A 22,402-nucleotide genomic window follows, 5' to 3' on the forward strand; every position below is an offset into this window, starting at 1 on the left:
CAGCAGCAGTATACGTTACAGCTACAGCCGCGCTGTGATTGGCTGAGTGTCACGAAAGCCGCGCTCTGATTGGCTCGAGCATTTGCAGCGGCCGTGCTGTGATTGGCCGAGGCATCGCTGCAAATGGCTGATGCACGTTGTTTACTTCTGCTCTAGCGCTAGTGCCCAAAGCTTCGTTTTTTAAAATCAAATTGCCGGGAATTCTGGTGAAATTGCTTCCATCACTCTCCAGTCTACGTTTTCAAGACTGCTTTCTGGTAGGATTTGTGCTGACCTCCTATTTAACTTATAAAATGTATAATAATGAGCCTTAAACGCTGTTCCTATTTAGTGACTGTCTTGTTCCTGATGTAGCGCTCGCGTCTTATCCTTGCCAGCGCAGACCGTCATTGACGTGTTTTCAGAAGCAGAGTCACAGGCGTTTGTTTTCGTCTGCCCGTTTATGCCTGGTATCTGCTGTTGTTTTCACGAGTGGGTGTGGAAGATTGGGCACAGATTTAAAGGACACATACTGAGAGCCTAGCGCATTTTACTCTCCTTTCCTGCAGTCCTCTTATAGTTTCCCATCAGCGAGTGTTGCCAGATGCCCTGTCAGTGAAGCGCATGTCAATGAAATACCACAGAAGCTGTGTGTGCAAAGCTCTTTCTCACATTCCAGTTTAATTGATGGATGAGGGCAGCTGTCAAACACCTTAGTGTAAGGAAAAATCTGTTCACGTTGAGTAATCATCGGCTCTGTCTAGAAGCTCAGTGTGTTTCCAAGCAGTTTGGTTCTGTGAATCGACATTAGAAATAGCTCAAGGAGACACTTCTACCTAATTAACAGGGATCATTACAAAAGCCACAGCTGTGATCTTAAAGTTGGTAGATAGAGGGGGAAAACGGGGGGATCGTGCAGCATAATTAAATAAATAAACATTACTGAGCCTTTTGCTGGCTGCTGTATTAATCACTGGTGTGTGATTATAGTGTCCCACAAAGCTGCATATAAATTATTAACAGCAGCGTAGCAGCAATCCAGTACTAAGATAGACGAAGTGCATTAGAGAGATTGCGCTGTGTTCAAGGTGGTTGCGCACGCAGAAGTATAATATTAAAAAAGTATACCCAGTCCTTGTTCTGTTTTCAGGTGGTTCTGTCCTTATTTTTGATTTATTAGTTTCATTGCTGCCCAAAATTAAAGTGAGAACACAGGAAAAAGAGAAGATCTGTTGAGTAAGCAAAGTCTGACATCGCTTGGCTTTGTGGACTAATTAGTGATTTTCGCGTGTTGGTTAGCTAGTGCTGCGGGGTCAATAAGGTAAACAATAAAGGTGATTATTTTAAAACATGGATAATTATTATCCAAAGAAAGAGAAAATGTTTTTCTGGTATCAGAAAATGAAAAATTTATTTGATGAAACGGTTGTTGCTACATTTGAGAGCAAATTAATGAATAAACAGGCGAATAATGAAGTAACTAGTAAGCATAATGAAGATACAGATGCCAAAGATGCAGTTTTAAAGGACATATATTCTGAAAGAACACCACCTTTCCCAAAAGAAATAGTTTTTAATGAGAATTTGATTTCTAAACCTGTCAGTGTAGAATTTATTGATCAGTGTAGAAATGATGTTGTAAATACAGATCAGGACAGAAATTCAAGCAGACCCCCAGACAGAATAATGTAACGCCAAGAGTCCCAGTTCAGATTAATAGAGTCCCAGCCCAGACCCCTTCTCAAGGTGTCACAACAGAAAGGTATGATGAGATGCCTAGTACTTCTGGAATTAATATTCCTGGTCATGTAAATTCTACAAATGGTTTAATTGAACAGTTAACCAGAAACATGGAAGCAATGACAGTTCCTGTGACAGTTGGACCTGTTCTCCCGGTGCTTAAAAAAGATTAAACTAGTTCCACAGCTTTAACGGTCCCATTAAATTCTAGAATTCAAAATTTTGTTGAAAAACTTTATTCTAATGCATCTGAAAGTCAGCTAGTAATGATTCTAACTCAGCAAAAGAGAGTGATGACTCTAGCTTCAGCTAGTGAGGACTCTGATGTTGACCTGATTGACCTGACACAGCCTGATGAGTACAAATTACTGGATGTTGCAAAATTAAAGGTTGTTTTAGAAAAATTAATTAATGGTACAATCAGTACAGACAGATTATAAACATATCAGGATGATGAGGACATTGAAAGCTTGAACAATATAGGTAAAATTGCCCATATAAAAGATTTGATTTGGACTTTGAGAAAAAGGGGTAATCTGAATAAATGGAAAACAAAATGGACGAAGAAAAAGGAGAAGGAAAAAACGAATTTAGCTTTCGTAAGAGAGTGTAAAAATCCACAGATGCAGAATGAGATAAATCAGCAGCAACAGCTGCTGAATCAACAGCTACAAATACAGTGACAGGTGGTGATTCAGCAGAATGAGATACCTCCGCCGCCATTTCCAAATTATGTTAATGAGCAGAAATACAATACAGATACAGGATTCAGTGGAGACCAGGAAAACAGACCAGATCCAGTTAAAATTGCAATCAAGCAGGGAGTTGAGTTTCCTAATGTTCCAAAGTACAAGATGAAGCCAGAAACAATTGAAGAAATCATTCCAGTTATTGAAAAATTCGTTAGCAGGGTGTCCTAGAAGAGATTGAGAACAGTCTTTGTAACTCACCAATTATGGGTATTAGAAAGCCAGATGAAACGTACAGAATAGTACTGGACCTGAGAAAGGTTAACGAGATAGTTATCCCTTGTTGTCCTATTGTGCCCAACCCAGCAGTGATCCTTTGTCAGATACCACATTATGCTGAGTGGTATTGGGTAAAAAATCTATGTAATGCCTTCTTTACTGTCCCAATGCACCCAGAGAGCCAACCAATTTTTGCTTTCAGGTTCCAAGAGAGAATTTTAGCATGGTGTTGCCTTCTTCAAGAGTTCATTGAGAGTCCTTCTATTTTTAATGATTTGCTGAAAAAGACCTTAGAAGATTTAGAATTACTTGGTAAATCAACATTGGTCCAGTGTATAGATAATTTGCTTGTAGCAGCAAAAACAAGAGACAACTGTGTAAAAGATACCATAACCCTTTTGAATTATTTGGCAGAAGAGGGTCACAAAGTGTCACCTGCGAAATTGCAGTTTTGTAAAAAAGAGGTTAAATACCTTGGACACAGAATTGCAAAAGGAACCAGACAGGTAACTATTGATAGAATTAAAATGATTCAGGCAATGGAACCCCCAAAGACACAAAAATAGGTAAGAATGTTCTTGGGCATGGTTGGTTATTGTTGTCAATGGATTAGTGGGTTCTCAGTAATTGCGAAGCCATTGCAAAGATTGACAAAAGCAGATGTAAAAGACCCAATAGCAGTGATAAAATATGCTGCAAATGGAGAGAAAAATGATTATGTCTCAAAAGGCAATGAGTACGCAGGTACCATTGCTAAGTTCTGTGCTCAGGAGAGGGTTGCAATCAATCGGGAAAAAATTAATGAACATGTTTCAAACATTCTCATATTAATCTTTGTATTTCAGACATGGCAAGAATTAAAACAATTACAAGATAAGGCAGATGAGGAGGAGAACATTGGATGGCTGAGACAGGGCTGTAAACAAAGAGAAAGTGAAAAGATTTGGGTTTACAAAGATGACAGATTGGTCATTCCAAACAGCATCATTTCAGATATGGCTCGAATGTATCATGGGGAGGGTCATGTAGATCGAGATGACATAATGAAAATGTTCAGAAAGACATGGTACAATACGAAGTTCAGATTAGTTGCGGAGTCACTTTGTCAAAGATGTCTGACATGCCAGAAATACAATCCAGGTCAAAAGACAATTGAGAGTTTGGGAACCATAGGCCGGGAGGGTGGTCCATTTACAAGTATTCAAATAGATTTCATTGAAATGCCCCAACATAACAAACTGAGATATGTCCTAGTCATCATATGTTTATTTTTAAAATGGGTAGAAGCTTTTCCAACAAGAAAAAATGACACAATTACTGTGGGAACAGATGTGATTTCAAAAGAAAAGGAGCAGGCTTATGATCTATTGCCAGGAGACTGGGTCAGAACAAAGGTTCATTGGAGGAGGAACTGTTTAGTACCCAGGTGGCAAATAGCAAGACAGGTGATATTAGTCACAACAAATGCTGTTAAATGTAAGGGTCTGAAGAGGTGGGTGCATGCAAGTCATATCATTTGCGTACCACCACCTCCTGATAACCCTGATGAAGATAGTGACAACACTACAACTGATTCAGACTCAGAAGAAAAACCTGAAGATCCAGATTCTGAAGATCGACAGGAAAGTCGACATCTGGAGAATTCTAATGCGGATCGAGCATCAAATGTAAAAGATCTAGAAATTGTCGTTGTTGATTCAGAAAATGATGAAGATGTTCTAGAAAAAAGAACTAAAAAAGAAACTGTGTCAGAAGAGATTCAAGATCAGGAGAGTATTGAAAAGCAGATTGGAAGCTCTGAAAGCAGGAACGGAAATTCTGGAACTGGGAAGTTAGAAGTAATTCCAGAAGAAGAAGACAAATTGCCAAGTACCAGCTACAGAGATGTTGTTCCTAACGGAGTGAAGCTGCCGAGTAAAGAAGTTCCTAGATACAGTATTGAAATCTCTGAAACTGACTCGGATGAAAGTGATGAAGAGTCTGAAATAAGAAAATTCAGAAAAAGGGCTTGGAAAGCTGAATATAATGAAATTGAGCCTAAGAAGAAACTCTTGAGAAAAGGTGATGTCTGGCCAAAAGAAGACTTGAAGTTCAAGTTGGTGAAAAATTCAAAAGAACAGATTAATGAGATATCTAGTCAAAAGAGTGATTCAGACAAAAAAGAACAAGTTGGAAAAAAAATTAATTAGCAGAAAGAGCAAAAGACCGTTGAAGCCAAATAAGAAGTACAAGTCTCCAGAGTGGGCCTACAAAATTATCCCACCAGTAGTTGTGGTCAGTAGTAGCAGTCAGGAAGATTTGGAAGAAAATAGTGACAATGATTAGGTTTAGTTTTCTTTGAGTTGAGGTTTATTTTTGGCATAAGGCTGAAGAAATTGTGTTAGGTGACACAAGGTCGAAGAAATTGTGTTAGCTGGAAACACTTTTATGTAAGACGCAAGGTCGAAGAAAACATGTTTTAGAATTTGAAAACTTAAAAAAAAAAAGAGGGGGTATATACTATATACTATTTTTCAAATTATTTTTTTTTGTTTTGTTTTATAATACTCAGATTGATATTTGTTTTGTTGGTGCAAGTCATAATGTAGTTACTTATAAATTCATTGGGGGGTTGGGGATTCAAAGGTGGAAAAGATCCAACTTAGGATTTTGTCGGACTTAATATGAGAGTTGCAGAAATATAGATGAAATTAGAGTTTAAATACTAATCCTGAGTAAGCCTGAAACATTTTCAATAGGTACAATTTGTGAAATTTTTGGGTGGTGTTTGGTGATTTTTAAAATCACCAGATGAGGGAGTTGATGGAGCGGGTTAATGAACAATATTTTGTTCAGGATTGTGAAGTCAGACTTCCATAATGTTTTAATAAAACTAATATGTTTGCTGCATGTTATTAAATCAACCTAGAATAAACTGTGCAATATGAACATATGGAAATAACATTATACTTATTTGTGCAAAATGTAAAAAGAAATAATACAATCATTATTGTCTATTGTCTTTGTCATATACTAACTGCTGCTGTCAAAAATAATAGCATGTGCTTTTATATGTGCTTTTGTCTTGTCTTTTCTGTGACAAATGCAGTTCCAGATCGGATTGGTATATCAAAGGTAATATATGCTGCTTAAATGTGCTTTTGCTAGGTAACCTAATTAATGGGTTAACATTTAGTAAAGGGGGTGGGTAACAGAACAAATGTCAATTCTTTAATTAATTGATGTTTTATGTTTGTTTAAATAATAGTTTTTGAAAGAAGCATAGAGTTGGCTGCAGAAAAATAATGCATTTTGAAAAGTGACGCAAGAAAAAGTGGCGCAGAAAATTGACTCTTTCTGAAAAAGAGGCATGCTGATGTAAAGCCACAAGAGAAAACTTATTTTGAAAAAGATGAGAAGCCTATAAACTTTTATTGTGAAAAGTTTTGAAAAGAACTGCCAAAGGCGACTCTGTGGAGAGGTTTGCTATTCTGCCACGAGAAGCTCAGAACGGCCAGTAGTTGAGGTCAGTAGTAGCAGTCAGGAAGATTTGGAAGAAAATAGTGACAATGATTAGGTTTAGTTTTCTTTGAGTTGAGGTTTATTTTTGGCATAAGGCTGAAGAAATTGTGTTAGGTGACACAAGGTCGAAGAAATTGTGTTAGCTGGAAACACTTTTATGTAAGACGCAAGGTCGAAGAAAACATGTTTTAGAATTTGAAAACTTAAAAAAAAAAAGAGGGGGTATATTCTATATACTAATTTTCTAAATTTTTTTTTTGTTTTGTTTTATAATACTCAGATTGATATTTGTTTTGTTGGTGCAAGTCAAAATGTAGTTACTTATAAATTCATTGGGAGGTTGGGGATTCAAAGGTGGAAAAGATCCAACTTAGGATTTTGTAGGACTTAATATGAGAGTTGCAGAAATATAGATGAAATTAGAGTTTAAATACTAATCCTGAGTAAGCCTGAAACATTTTCAATAGGTACAATTTGTGAAATTTTTGGGTGGTGTTTGGTGATTTTTAAAATCACCAGATGAGGGAGTTGATGGAGCGGGTTAATGAACAATATTTTGTTCAGGATTGTGAAGTCAGACTTCCATAATGTTTTAATAAAACTAATATGTTTGCTGCATGTTATTAAATCAACTTAGAATAAACTGTGCAATATGAACATATGGAAATAACATTATACTTATTTGTGCAAAATGTAAAAAGAAATAATACAATCATTATTGTCTATTGTCTTTGTCATATACTAACTGCTGCTGTCAAAAATAATAGCATGTGCTTTTATATGTGCTTTCGTCTTGTCTTTTCTGTGACAAATGCAGTTCCAGATCGGATTGGTATATCAAAGGTAATATATGCTGCTTAAATGTGCTTTTGCTAGGTAACCTAATTAATGGGTTAACATTTAGTAAAGGGGGTGGGTAACAGAACAAATGTCAATTCTTTAATTAATTGATGTTTTATGTTTGTTTAAATAATAGTTTTTGAAAGAAGCATAGAGTTGGCTGCAGAAAAATAATGCATTTTGAAAAGTGACGCAAGAAAAAGTGGCGCAGAAAATTGACTCTTTCTGAAAAAGAGGCATGCTGATGTAAAGCCACAAGAGAAAACTTATTTTGAAAAAGATGAGAAGCCTATAAACTTTTATTGTGAAACGTTTTGAAAAGAACTGCCAAAGGCGACTCTGTGGAGAGGTTTGCTATTCTGCCACGAGAAGCTCAGAACGGACAGGCTCAAGGCCAGGATGTGAGTCGCGGCATTTTTGTGCACTACATGAACATCTTTGCTATAAAATGTAGCAGCCTAAGGAAGTGCCGCCAGGACTCTGTGCATGAACAATGGGTTAGTGAAAAAGCCCGGACCTGAGGTGGAAGATGTCACAATTTACTGTGGCATGAGGTGGTTCAGCCAATGGGGAGCCAGAATTCAGCTGTTGGAATGTGAAAATAGTTTGTTTAGCCTTAGTTTTAGGGTATAAGAATTGGCTCAAGGTGCAGACTTTTTACTGCACTTCTTGATTCCAGAGGGTCGTGTTCTGCTGATTGATGAACGCACGTAAGGAAAGGAGACTTTTAAAGACTTTGTTTTTCAGGCGTTGAGGGTAGAGACAGGGAATCAGTTAGGGTTTGGAAATGCTCTTTTTCACTTATTTCTGTTAATGAATAATATTTCTTGAATCAAGCTCTCTTTATTTCAAGTTTCAAGTTTTCATGAATATGTTTGAATAAACTTACTAAATGACAAGCTGGTCTTGTTTATTGTAGATAGTTTAAACAACATATTAGATTCATTCGCCTCATGATTCAGCTGCTCTGTTATTTTTATGGGCCTGGTATTGATTGGTAAGTTTGGTGATAGATGGTGACATCATTTATGCAGAATTTTGGTAGGAGCGCTGGATCACTTCACCTGGGATAATACTGCACCCAATCTCTTCAAACGTGCGCCCATTGTTAGGAGTGTTTGCTTAGTAACATTGAAATGACCTAGGCAATTTTCTCCTTTATGGTCTTAAAAACCTTCCCAGCTTCACCAGTCCACTCAAACAGTACTTCCTTCTTGAGCTGAACCCTGATAAGACAGCACAACACTGACAACGTTCCTGACAAACTTAGAGTAATACTCTGCCATGCCCAGAAAATGATCTGATTTGGTCTTTGTTGCAAGGAGATGGTGCCTCTATGATGGAATCCACCAACTACAATTTAGGACTAATACCTCCTCCAGAAATAAGGAGTCCAAGGTAAGCAACAGACCTTTTTCATGGTAAGACCTCTGTCCTACTTCATATTGCTACCTATCCTTCCATTACACCAGGATATCATCTTGAAATACATTACAGATCCAATGCCGTCCAGCGCGAATTTCATCATCCTATGGAAGCATGCTGTCACTGAGGCTAATCCATATGGTAGCCTCCTAAATCTATATGCACCCAAAAGTGTGACAAGAGAGGTGAGGGCCCTTTAGTGCTCATGCAATATAACCTGTTGGCAAGAGGCAGAGAAACCCAACACGCTAAACAATGTAGCCCTTTTAAGCGTGGTGAGAGCCTCCGTGATGTTTGGTAGTGGTTGGCGATCCACCCAGATGCATTGATTAAGATCTCTGAGATCAACTCACACCCAAATCTTAGCCCCATTTTCTTTTGGGGCAAGTACTACTGGAATTAACCCCTCCAAGGACTCTATTTCCTCAGTGGCTTCAATTTGCAAAAACCTTTTTAATTCCTCCTGCAAGAGTTTAATCATAAGATTTGGCATCTTCCTTGTCTTGTGCATCCCTCGCTTTGCATTTTTTAAGGTGATTTAGTGCTCAAATCCTTTGAGAAGACCTAATTGATCCTTGAATACTTCAGGAAATTCATTCACCAAGCCAATGTCTTCCCTGATGGTGGCTACCATCATGACCTGATTGGAAGAATTAGGGTCCAGCACAAATCCCAAATCTCTTTGATGCCTTCAACCTAACAAATTGTATACCCTCTTTGCCACGTATATTTTCCTTGCTGTCTCCTTTCCTTTGAAGTCAATTTCCTTCACAGTGTAGCCTATGATGTCTATCTTCAACCTTCGGTACCATTCCGGACTATTGTTAGGGGTAAGTAACATAATGCCACTCTGCCCATAAACTGCAGTCCAAATCTTGTCTCCTACCAATGTGAACAGAGACTCAGAATCCTCCAAAACTGTGAGGTTTTTCCCTCCAATTTCCACTTCACACTCAGGCAACATTAAACTGTCACTGTCAACTGCATCATCCACTTCCATGACATCGGAAGAGGAAGACAACACACACAAAATCACATTCTGACCCTCCTCAGGCATATCCAGCAACTTATGCACCTTTGCACTCTTACATACTCAGAGAAAGTGCCCTCTTTTTCCCCAATTGCGACAGACGGCATTCCAGGCAATACAATTAGGAATGTTTGACAAATGATAAGAATTGCCAAATTTAAAGCATTTGAATTTAGAGTCTTCTCCTGCATTAGAGCTAGTATTGCTAGAACCAGCACCTTTACTACTCATGATTTTTAGAGGAATGTTCCTTTGATTGCTACCATGAGCCTTATCAGCTGACACCTTGTCAGCAGTCATCTTGTCAGGAACGGTAAACACTATGTCCAATGATTGAGGAATGTTCCCACGCATTTCCTTAACCCAACCGGGAGCATGCTCCACACGCTCCACTATCTTGAACATTTGTTTGAGTTAAATATTCTTCACCAACAGTTTCTCTTGCCTCTTGGTTCATTAGTGCACCGCACCACCTGATCCCTGAAAAAGGAATCAGTTAACTTACCAAACTCACATGTCCATGCTCACTTTTTCAGGGAAACCACTCAGTTGGCTGCCTGTTCTTCTTTTTTCTGGCCCTCAAAAAATAGCAGGCCTTTCTATTGCCACATTTATACTTACTTGGGCCACAATGTCTATTTTTTGGACCTATCCCCCGTTGCAGGGATATCACCAAAAGTTTTACCATCCTCCACCTATTTTTCTGACTTTCTTTTTGATGGCTTTAGGACTCTGGGCACTTTACCATTGCTAATCAGTGCTAAAGTGCATGTGTTCTCTCCTCTAAACAAAGTTTGATTGGTTTACACCAGTTTGGCATACTTGATTTACTCATGAGCAGGGCTACTGGACTCATGCGATTTTGCAGCTGTGACAATTTTCCCATAATCATAGAATTGCCACATTTGCCATATAATTCACCATCTGCCACATGATCTGCAGATTTTAACAAAAAAATTGTTTCTAGCTCAAACTGTTCATAAGTTACTAGAAATGCAGTAACACGTGTTGGAGTGCAGCGGAAGGCATTTTCCAAAGCTGGGCTGGTCACCTTTCTGTTGCTCATTGCTATATATGGGTTTAAGACTGGTACTAATGAGGTGCAACCAATGCCCATACAGTGTTACAAAGTTTAAAAATGATGAAATTATTAAGTGATACTATTAAAATTGTGCCTCATTATGCTGCATAATTTGCCTTTTCTGGCCACATAATTTACTCAACCCTGCCGCATAATTTGACCTGTCTCAGGCCTGCCACAGCAGGGCCTGTGTGCCCAGTTTACTGCCACTTTAGCTAGTCAAGATTCAAGATTCAAAAGTACTTTATTCGGTTAAAAATACAAGATAACCATAAAAGTAGCATGTAAGGTGCAATTTACAAAAGGTAGAGTAAGTACATTTCCATTTAAAATTACGAAATACAAGAAACAACAAAAATTAAATTAAATCCATACGAACAGTCTTAAATTTCATGTATACAATAAAAAAGATCAATCCATTTGCATTGATTTACGGCATTTAAAAACCAATTTTAAAAATTCTGCAATAGAGGCGACCATAAAAACAGTATCCATTTTCTGGCACTCTGTAAACGCTAGGCGGCATCTGTAAACATTTAGGTCTTTAAGAATAGGGATGATAAGTTTCTTCCGGGGAAAGGTATAAAATTTACAAAAAAATAAAATATGTATATCCGATTGTTGGGAAACATCATCACATGGGCAAAAACATAGGTCCCTTGTCCAACAATTCATCACGGGGAATGACAGTGTCCTGAAAACTATGTTCAATCTAAATCGGGTCAAGAGGTACCGTTCATGATTAGACATATACAGTGAAAGATATGGCTGCAATTTCTCTCCACGTATAATATCCTGGTGGGCAGAGACAGTCTTTTTTCTTGCCTCCTCTATATTTCTCTTTTCCTTGAGGTAGGTCATACACAAATGTTTCAAGTCTCTTCTGGTTATGTATTCCATTGATTGTGGCTCCTCAAAGTATTGGGGGCAACTTATTTTTTCAAGAAAGTCTCTGACATAGCCTATCCATTTGTAGTCCCTGATATTGTCCAATACCATGATGTCTTTGAGAATAGCCCGATTAACAACACATTCTTCATTTGTCCAGACCCTATGCCAAAGAAGAACTGGCTGAATTCTAATAATGTCAGTTACATAAGATATTCCCAATTCAGCATGGCATATCATTGTTGCAGTACTTTGGGGTACAGACAGGATGTGACATAACAACTTGTTTTCCAGGGTTTGAATTGAGGTAATATTTGAATAACCCCATAATCCTGCCCCATAGATGGCTACCGATATACAGGTCGCATTATAAACAGTTAAAATCTCTTTTATGGGTTTTTTACCTAGTTTTTTAATAAAACATTTCAGGGCCATGATAGTCTTAGAAAATAACAAAGATCTAGCGTGAATAGCTGTAGTCCATGAGCCACTTTCATGGAACAGTATCCCTAGATAAGGGAAGGTGGGGGTCCTTTCTAAGGGATTGGAGTTTACAAAGATTTGCTTCACATGCTTGTTTGTTCTGGACCCACAATACATAGATAGAGTTTTAGAACAATTTATTTTCAAATCTAAGTCAAGCATGAAGGTATTAAAGGCTGTTACCAAACTTTGTAAAGCCATTGGGGAGCGCGCCATCAGAACAGCATCATCAGCGTACATCAGTGCAGGGACAGGCCTACCTCTCACCATAGGCATGTCCCTGCCCTCCTGCACAAGATGCCTTTCCATTCCGTTTATGTATAACAGAAATAAGAAGGGGGCTAGGACGCACCCTTGGCGCACACCCCGACCAATCCCAAATTGTCTACTACATTCACCATTTTTCCCAAATCTGACACTGGCAGTGGCCCCAGAATACAGCTCTCTCAGAAAGCATATAATGGCATTGTCTACCCCCAAATCAGCCATAATTGACCATAACTTAATGTGTGACACGCAGTCAAAGGCTGATGATAGATCAACGAATGTGAGGTATAGACGTTGTTTTTTGACCTTTATATACTTCTGCTGCAAGGTGAAGAGATTCAAACCTTGCTCTATGGTCCCTAGGCCCTTTTGGAACCCAAATTGGAAGTCACTTAACACCCCAGTTTCATCGGCCCAGCTTTGTAGTTTAGCTAAAATCACTCTTCCCAAAATTTTTATAGAGGAATCCAATAAGGAGATTGGCCTATAGCATGTACAACTTAGCCTGTCCCCTTTCTTAAATATTGGGACTATTGTTGATGTAAACCAGGTAGGTATTGGGCTATTTGCCAGGACGGCATTAAAGAGCTGAACCAACAGTGGCCCCCACAAGTCGATGTTAGCCTTATAGAGGTCAGCTGGTATGCCGTCTGGGCCTGCTGCTTTACCCCCCTTGGTCGCCTTTAGGCTTGCTGTAACTTCAGGGAGGGTCACAGTCAAGGTTCTAGATGTATCAAGATTTAGCAACCCCATCTCCTGACCTGCTTCAGAGGTTGGTTCCACAGCCATATAAAGGGAGGAAAAATGGGACACCCACTCATCTTCTGAGATGGCGATTTCCATGCGTGCTTTCTGTTCATATAGGAGGGGGGTGTTAATAACCCTCCAGAAAGCCGCCGGATCCTTTGATGTTGATGCGTCGCATAGGTTATCCCATGCCTCCCTTTTTATCAAGGTCTTCCTATCCCTTAATGCCAGGTTGTAGTCCTTCCTTGCAATTCTAATTTGGTTTACATCCTTTGGTCTATTATGTATTGCATACCTAAGCTTTGTTAGGGCCTTAGTACACTTCCTATCAAACCATTTCCTATTGGACTTTAGGGAATTTGTCTTATTGACCCACATTGCTTCTTTAATTTTGCTAGAGATAATGCTAAAATGGGTTATTACTTCACACTTCTCTGCATGTTCATCTAAACAGATAGAAAAGCTATTCATGCAGTTCGTCAGTATTTTATGCAGAAAATCATCTGGGACCAATCTACTCCATTTGAGGTTATAGCCATTTTGAGACCCTACCCTTATGTCCTGAACCATTTGGTTCTGACATTCTCTAATGTCAGCTACGGTAAATAGGTTTTCCATTCTTAATACCTGTGGCAGGTGGTCACTCAATGGTAGATCCATGATGTTTGCTTTAACCAATCTATTTGCAGAGCTAAGTGTGCATAAGCTAAAATCAATAATAGTTGAAGCACCTCGCCCGACAAAGGTTGGGGCAAACGCCGTTGTATGGTGTGCTAATTCATTTACAAAGCCAAGATTAAAATTAAAAATCATTTCATTCAGTAAGTCGCCTAGTAGGGTGTGTTCAAAATGTGTCAAATTGACGTCTTGTTCCAACATTAGTCCACAGATACCCTTTTGGCCCTTTTTGCAGAGAGTACAGTTAAAATCACCCCCCCATAATATCATAACTTCCGCCCTCTTACTCTTATCAAATTCATTTTGCATTTCTAGGGCTAGTGTGTCAAGTACATCCTTAATCATGCTATCTGAACAGTTATTATAGAAATTAAAAAGAACCATCTTTGGACCCTTCCTAGTATGTATCACGATTTTTTGATAGTAGCTTGATCCAGGGGAAAAAACAATTTTATCATATACTAAGAGGTTTGATATGTATACAATCAACCCCCCCTTGGGTCTTCCGTGTACACCACCCACCGCAGGGGTAAAGTATGTTTTGTAGCCGTTAAGGTGTATTGGCGTGGTAGCCCAGGTTTCTTGAAGGGCTAATATTCCCACGTCAGTAATGGCCTCATCCCAGCTTGGATTTGTAATCTTTTGTCTTAACCCAGCCACATTCCAGAATAGTACCGTACAGGAGTCTCTGTCTACAGAAGACATATCTACAGTGTCCCCTGAGCTGTTAGCCTGGCTCTCTTGTATGTGCTCATTTCCCCCCTGTATTTCTGTGGTTTCCTCCTCCCCAGGACAGCTTGTAGAATCCTGGACTGCGGGATTAATAGGTAGCCAGTGATCTTCCTTAATCTTGGGGAGTCAATCCACTGCTTCCAAGCAGTCAAACCGATTATAACATGGGAAAAACGGGGGAATTTGAACATTGCCTATCCATCCTGAATCAAAACCCTGTGGGTGGAAATAAGGAGGCCTGGCCTTGTGTTTCACAATGTTCCAGCCATCATCATGCCTCCCATTCCACGGTATATTGTGGTAGTTGTTATCAGGGAGCTGGCCAGTATTACCACCATGACGGCGGTTTTCCCTGGTCCAACTCCACCTATTGTCCGGTTGTTCACCCTCCGGGTAAAAATAGGATAATGGCCTAGCCACGACTGACAGACCATGGTTTCTTGGGGGCCTTGATGTAATAAATTCTGCAGTGCGGGGATTCTCAAATGTTATTACTACACAATCACCTTGTATCCTTTTTTTATTAATATTATTGTACCCCACCCATGGAGCCCTTTCAACCATGAGGATATTGCTTTTGAAGGCTGGAGGGAGGGGGTAGTTATCATTTAACCAATGTATTGTTTTATTAACTAGTCCCCCATTATTTTCATATGATTTGTCAGCAGGTTGGGGTACTCCAGTAAGGACCACAACATATGTTGAGGCTTCTGGTGGTAAATGTATGTTTCTACGTGTCTCCCTCTTTTCTTCATTAACTTTATCCTTAGGAATTTGCGTGGGTGGGGCTGTTTGGTCAATGATGGTGGGGTTTTTGGGTGTTGGTATAACTTTTAGGGGTTGGTTAGTGGTGGGTTTTGGAGGTGGAATAGAAGTAGTTTTTAGAGGTGGATTGATATTACCATCGCTTTTAGCAGCTGTGGGTGGTCTAGTTGTAGTTGTTTTCTTTTCAGTAACTTTGTTGTTCGAATTAAAGCTAGGGGCACTAATATCTTTATGGATATTAGTCAATATTGTTTCCAGGCATCGTAGCCTGACCTCAATGGGTTCCAAAAGGATTTTTAGCATAGCAAAGATGTTATTATTAGCCATGCTTAGGCTACTACTGTCTTCGTTCCCTCTCGCTTGGTTATCAACTACCCCACTTAATTCCAATATCCCCTCCAAGCTGCTATCCAAGATGGTTTCATCTGGCAAGCTTAATGTTATGCCCACACTTACCCGGGGACCACCCGTAGCACCGTTAGTATTAGTATGGGCGTCTGGGTTTGTGCATACATTTGGTAGGATGGGATCCAACTGGATTGAGTCATGAATCTTACCAGTCTGGGCTTTTTTCCCTTTACGAGTAGTGGTTTTAGTCGACTTTTGTTTACTACTCTTTAATTTAGGAATAGCCCCCTCCTTCCTCCCCCTTTCTATGAGGGTACTATCTATGGTTTCGTTGACTATTGCCACTGGACCATTTTCCAGTAGCAAAGAAAGATTTGGGGTTGCCTCCAGACCTTCCTGTGTGGCAGGTAGATCGCTGCCCTGGTCTTTATGGACGATTACAAGGGACTTTGGGGCAGATACATTATTAGGTGTACAAGCTTGTGCAATGTGACCCAAAGAGGAACGCTTTGCCATAGCTAGATCTTGGGACACCCTTCTGTCCATCAATATGATCCCTTCATCGATAAGGGCATGCGTGCGCACTATAAAATCATCTAGGGTGCCAGTAAGTTTTTTTGCCCCAGCTAAAGCCATACTTCTAGTCTCAGGGTGAGACATGGCAGGTCCAATATATGGCACACACAACAGATATATACGACTTATAGTCAATTACCAAGCCGGACCCCGTGTAGCAAGGGGTTCGATTTTATATAGCAGCCAACTTACAGTTATACAGTCTCGATGTCCTTTGGCTGATCCCAACCGAACAGGGTGCCTGGCCCAGGCCAGGCTCCTCGGGCCTCTGAGGGCCTAAGAGGGCCCGCCCTTTGCCCGGGCTTCGCCCCGGGCGTCCCGCTCGCGTCCCGCGTAGCTGGCTCTGTCCCACTTAAGAAGCGCCTCCTGGCGCGACGTCACTGTTGCGCGCCGCCGCGTTGCCTGCCGGGAACTGTAGTCCCGGAGCGGCGGCGCGATTTCCCCAGGCTTTGACTCTTGGCTCCGGTGGCGGCGTTCTCCCGGCAAGGGAGCTGTCAGGTAAGTGACTCCTGGCTCGGTGGCGGCGTTCTCCCAGCAAGGGAGCTCCTGGGTCGTGTCTCGGTGCTCGGCAGCGGCGTAGCGTTGTGCCTCCTCAGCTCTCCCCCGCTCCGCCGGCTCTGTCCCACTTAAGAAGCGCCTCCTGGCGCGACGTCACTGTTGCGCGCCGCCGCGTTGCCTGCCGGGAACTGTAGTCCCGGAGCGGCGGCGCGATTTCCCCAGGCTTTGACTCTTGGCTCCGGTGGCGGCGTTCTCCCGGCAAGGGAGCTGTCAGGTAAGTGACTCCTGGCTCGGTGGCGGCGTTCTCCCAGCAAGGGAGCTCCTGGGTCGTGTCTCGGTGCTCGGCAGCGGCGTAGCGTTGTGCCTCCTCAGCTCTCCCTTTTAGCTAGTCATTTAAAAGTACTTGCCAAGTCTTAAACTCCTTTTATTACACACAGGTCTCCCCTAAAGTACGCCCTAGCTAGCCCTATGGACAGGGTGCTGGGTAAGTAAATGGTCGACATGTGCCTGTATGCATGGCATGTTCTGGTAGTGACAAACAGCCTATTTTGTTTTTCACAGCTGTGAGGCCTACTCCTCTCATAGGCTAGCGTTGGAAATTCCCTTATATATTTGTAAGTGGTAATTCCTGATCAGAAAGAAGTGGCTTTGCCATGTTTTGTATGTTTACAATAGTGGTCATAAATCCTGCTTACTGGTGTAGTTGGATTTTACATTACTATTTTATAAAGTACCCATTTCTTTTAGAAAGTGGCAATTTCTCTGTGCCTATGACTCGGTGTGCTTTGCAGCATGACTCCAAAACATGTCTAGGGCTGGCTGACAGCTACGCTTTGTGCATACTTTCCAGACAGCCACAACATAGGAAGGGTTGGGTGTGACAAGGGATACTTCTGCATTCATCTGCATATTGATAGTCTTCCTGGGATGGGAGAGGGAGAGGTCGCTCACACTTTACATTTGTATAGGTTCTGTCCTGCCCTCACACACAGGACTGATTTTCTCCCTACTGATCGCCTGGAGACAGGGCTGGGTTGAAATGGATTGTTGCACTCCTCTGAGGGTTCCTTTGAAGTCACCCCTTGAACAAAGACAATATTGACTAGGGCTCTGCCCCCATGTTTTTAGACACTGCATGGAACTTGTAACCAGACACTGCTGGCTCTAAATGCTATACCTTGCCAGAGAACTGCTGTGCTGCCAGGAGAAACTGCCATTGGAAATACTTGCTTTGCTTTCTTGGCCTGCTGTCTGCTGATTGCTGGGCGGCAGGAGAGACTGCCACTTGCATCTGACCTGATTGTACTGGCCTGCCTGCTTGCCAACCTGCTCTTTGTGCCCCCAGTGCTCTACAGGAGCTATTGAGCTTTTCCCCATCCCCTGTTCTTTTGGGACATCAGGGATTCTGTCAAACAGCCTTGAACTGGCCATGGGACTCTGTAGATAAACCAGCTGCCACTGGGAGATTGTTGTATTTGGAACTCTGTAAATTACCATATTACCAGGAAGTAGACACACAGGGCCTGCTGTGCTCTGCGCTTGGATGGCGGATGACCATATAAAATATAGGAGTATTGCAGGAGCACTGCACCCTAGGTGTTTATGATGTTATTTAGTGATCCATGTACTTATGGTGATACCTGGTGATTTATGTGTTTACCTCTTAACCAACTGGCATTACATGCACTGATGTTAGGGTGTATGTCATTTTGATTCTTGCATTATTCAGGATATTGCGTACTATCTCATGATTTGCATAGTATGCAAAGTACTTATGATTTTTATTGTTTTGGACTTGATTTGTATATAATATACTATATATTTGTATGTAATCTTGTGTGGGGTTGCTTTTGTGGTGTGTTCATTGTGTTTTTGTGTGTGTTGCGCAAACGCTTTACACATCGCCTCTGATGATAAGCCTGTCTGCTTTGTGACAGGCTACCAGAGAGTAAGCACAGGTTATTTTTTTGTGCCTCTGCAGTGGGCACGAGAGACTTATGCTGTCAGAGGCTAATTATGACAATGATGATGTTTCACACAGTTAAAAATATGGAGCTGGAATGAGTTCTTGTTGGGTGCATTTTAATGTGTTTTCTTTTATTTTCAATTTGACAGTTTAAAAAAGAACTAAGTGTCCAACAGAGGTGCTGTGACAAAGAGTCTAGCCCTGACGAAGTTGCCGAAAGGTTATAGGCAAAGAAACATGTTGGCAGGGGATATGGGTATGCAATGTTAGCTACGTTTTCCCCTTCTTTTAGTTCAACAGAACACACCTATGATTTAAGAATAAAGTTGTGTGAGAGGTGTGCCTGTTGATTTTAACCACTTTTTGTCACCAGTGGAGTGAGGCTGCTATTCGCTCCACCGCACTTACACACTCTTCTATTTTCTTTTGTTTGGACACAGTTTCTTACTTTTCTTTTCTGGGACAAAATGACTGCCTATGATGAGAAAAGGGGCCCAATCTGGCATCTCACAAGGAAAGCCAGGAAGGGTTCCACAGCGGTAAACAGCGCCAGGATGCCCCAAGATGGGGCGACAGTGCGCTTTACAACTGACCACGGCTCAATAACGATAGCGTATTAAATGTAGTACTTTGCAAATTTGGAAAAAAAGAAAGAATCAAAGCATGAAAGGGAGAAAAAGGAAAAAGGAAAGTAAGAGTAATGCAAGAAAGAAACAGATAGGAAAGTAAGAAAAATACAAAGATAGAAAGTAAGAAAAGAAAAGAACGAATCAAAGAAAGAATTACAGACAGACAGTTTGGGTTTCAAAGGTAGAGCATCCTCATGAGCTAATATTCAGAGTTCATGTGAACTGCTGGGATGGTGTAAAAAAACAGCAGTGAAACAAAAAAGGCCTCTTCAAAAGGAATTTACAACAGCAGTGGCAGGATACAAACACTGATAATGCTGTAATGTGCTCTGTGATTTAATCAGGTAGAACGCATCTTGCTATCACATCAGGTTCTACAAACAAAGACAACAACAAGTTGATAATAAAATAAAAACAAAAACCCTGACAATGAAGGAACTACCTTGTATGTGTATGTGCTCCTTGTCAAAGGGCTAAATGCAGTCACTCATAGTGAAGTTAGCCAGTAGCTAAACTAGGCTGACCCATTTCCCCATGCTGCATGCTGTAATAGGCAGAAGCAAAATGTGTATGACACAACAACAGACCAACAGATGAAGAGAGGTAGCTGAAACCCCCATTAAGTAAGCATATTATAAATATAAATTTTGTCAAATCAAAAGATATAGGCTAACATCAGTTCTAATACGTAGGAAATTTACTCCTGGAGGCTTACACATATGTGTGGAGCAAATTCAATTTTTTTTTAAACGCTTCTGGCAGTTTGTGAAAGTTTCAAATTTCCAGCAGTATTCGCGTGCACAGGTATTTTGCAAATACATAAATATAAAATGTATGATTACATATGCTTACAACAAGTGCACAGGTTCATTTGTGCTTGCTACTATTGCCTTTACTTCTGCGTTCGGAAAAAGATTTTTTTATGGAGAAATTCTTCTCCTGAAACCAGCCTTGAGGAAGTTCCATCCTCATTTGTATTTGGGACAGAGATTACTTCTGCACTTGACAGGGGCAAGTTTCCAATCATAAGTTGAGTGGGAATGAGTCTGCCTTTGTGAATACCCCAAAACTCACAGATGTGGGATTGTTTACCCATTTAGGCATCCCCTCCGTGCAAAGACTACAGCCTGCCTTAGTGAGAACATTTACACACACACAATATTACTCTATATAGTGATGTAATGTTATATGAGAGAAAATCCATTTAGCGGTGTACAATTATGTTTTATGACTAACAGACGTGGGTAGACTCGAAAATGAAGGTACAGGCCTATATTTATTATTGGAATAATATTATACAGTTCTAGCAGAGTGAAATCAGTTGAATTCCATTAATTCCTTCACTGACAGGGAACTCTGTACGGGGTCAGCTGAAAACCAGGAGCCAAAGAGTTGCAATTGCAACTTAAAATTTGAACTGAATGTAGTTGACTATCCATATAAATGTTCATTAAGATTGTTTAGGTGTACAAATCGAGTTTGAACTGATCATGTACATAAAATACATCAATCACACTGAAACGCAACTGGAGAAGGAAATTTATAAGACCAATATGTAATGATTCTGTAGTAGTCTCAAACTAAACACACTAAGGGGCTGATTCACTTATCTATTCAAGGAAACACTGTCCTCATCCTTCTTGACATATCAACAGCTTTTGACACTGTATCCAACCCCATCCTATTCCAATGACTGGACGAAGGAGGCCTCCAGGGACTCACCCTCGAAGAACTCAAATGGAAGAACTCACCTTACTCACTTGAAAAATCCAAACTGTCAACATGCCGCCCCCTATGCCTCTGAAGCACAAGATCTTATTTGTGGAGTCCTGCACGTCTTCTTGTTCAGCCCAATTCTCTTCAATGTCTACATGCTCCTGTTGGCCGACGACATACAAGCTCACAATATAAACATCCTCACGTATGCCAATGACATAACTGATACTATTCCTCTTAGACAAAACAACCAACAGCAGGACCAAGTTCACCAAATTCATGACAAAAGTAGCCACCTTGATGAAATCCAATTGCCTCAAATTGAATTTAGACAACACCTCGCCATGGGACTCCACGTGATGGCCCAAGGACCTTTAACCCACCCCCACACCCCGCTCTCAAGTGAGAAACCTCAGAATTTGTCATAGACAACAAACTGGACATGACCGCCCAAGTCAAGGCAGTGGTCTTGGCTGTTTCAACACTTTAGAGATGCTGAAGAAAATTTCCAAGTGGCTACCCGAAAATACCAGGAAAATTATCACAACGTCCTGATCACCAACAGACTAAGAAAACACCCTGCACGCAGGGATTTCCAACCAGCGGATAAGACAACTGCAGACAGTTCAAATCGCAGCAGTGAGACTACTCCTCAACCTCCCATGCCAAGACTGCATCACTCGACTCCTTAAGAAACTCCACTGGCTCTGGATACACAAGTGTAAGCACTTTAAACTGCTCACCCCATATCTACAAGCTCTCCTAAACACAAGCCCTGCCTACCTGAACAGCAGGAGTCACTTCCATCAACCTTCCAGACACCTCTACTCTGCCGGTATCTCAACACCACACACCTCATGCATAGATAAAAGCAGAGCGGAAGGCTGCGCTTTCTCATACCTGGCCCTTATAACCTTGAAAGACCTCCCACAACACATCAAAGCCTCCTCCTCGCTTCTTGACCTTTGCAAGAAGCTGAAGACCTGAGTTTTGAGTAAGCTCCATGGGTTGGCCCCACACCCTTGCTATAAAGTGCCTGGATACACTCATGGGTGATTAGTGAGCTATAAAAACATTGATAACAGAACACTACATACATAACATAACATAGCATAACAAAACAACATTGCTTATGTGTTGCAAGCAAAAAAAAGCAGAGAGTGTGATATAGGAGATCTTTATTCACAAAATTCACCTGCTTGTGTGTAGATTGCATAGCACACATTTAGGTGTGCTGAGTACAAGGCTTGAATATTTGCATTTATAAGGGGTGAGACACAGCATACCCAGTGCTTTTATGAGTGCGTACCTCATTCACAGTCGGATGCAAACGCAGATGTGGCGGGCCTAGTAAGTCTTCCCATATGTCAGGCACATCTAGGTTTAGCACAAGAACAGGTGCGAGGTGCAAGGGAAAGAAGTGTCAAATCTCACCTCCACCTGCCTTGCAGAGCCTTTTATTGCTACTCCAAAAGATTGCACATGGGTGATGTGAACCAATAAAATTAGTAAATATCAAACACGGTCATTATACTTGATTATTTA

This window comes from Lissotriton vulgaris, chromosome 1_1 (assembly GCF_964263255.1).
Source record: "Lissotriton vulgaris chromosome 1_1, aLisVul1.2, whole genome shotgun sequence".
Taxonomy (NCBI): Eukaryota; Metazoa; Chordata; class Amphibia; order Caudata; family Salamandridae; genus Lissotriton; species Lissotriton vulgaris.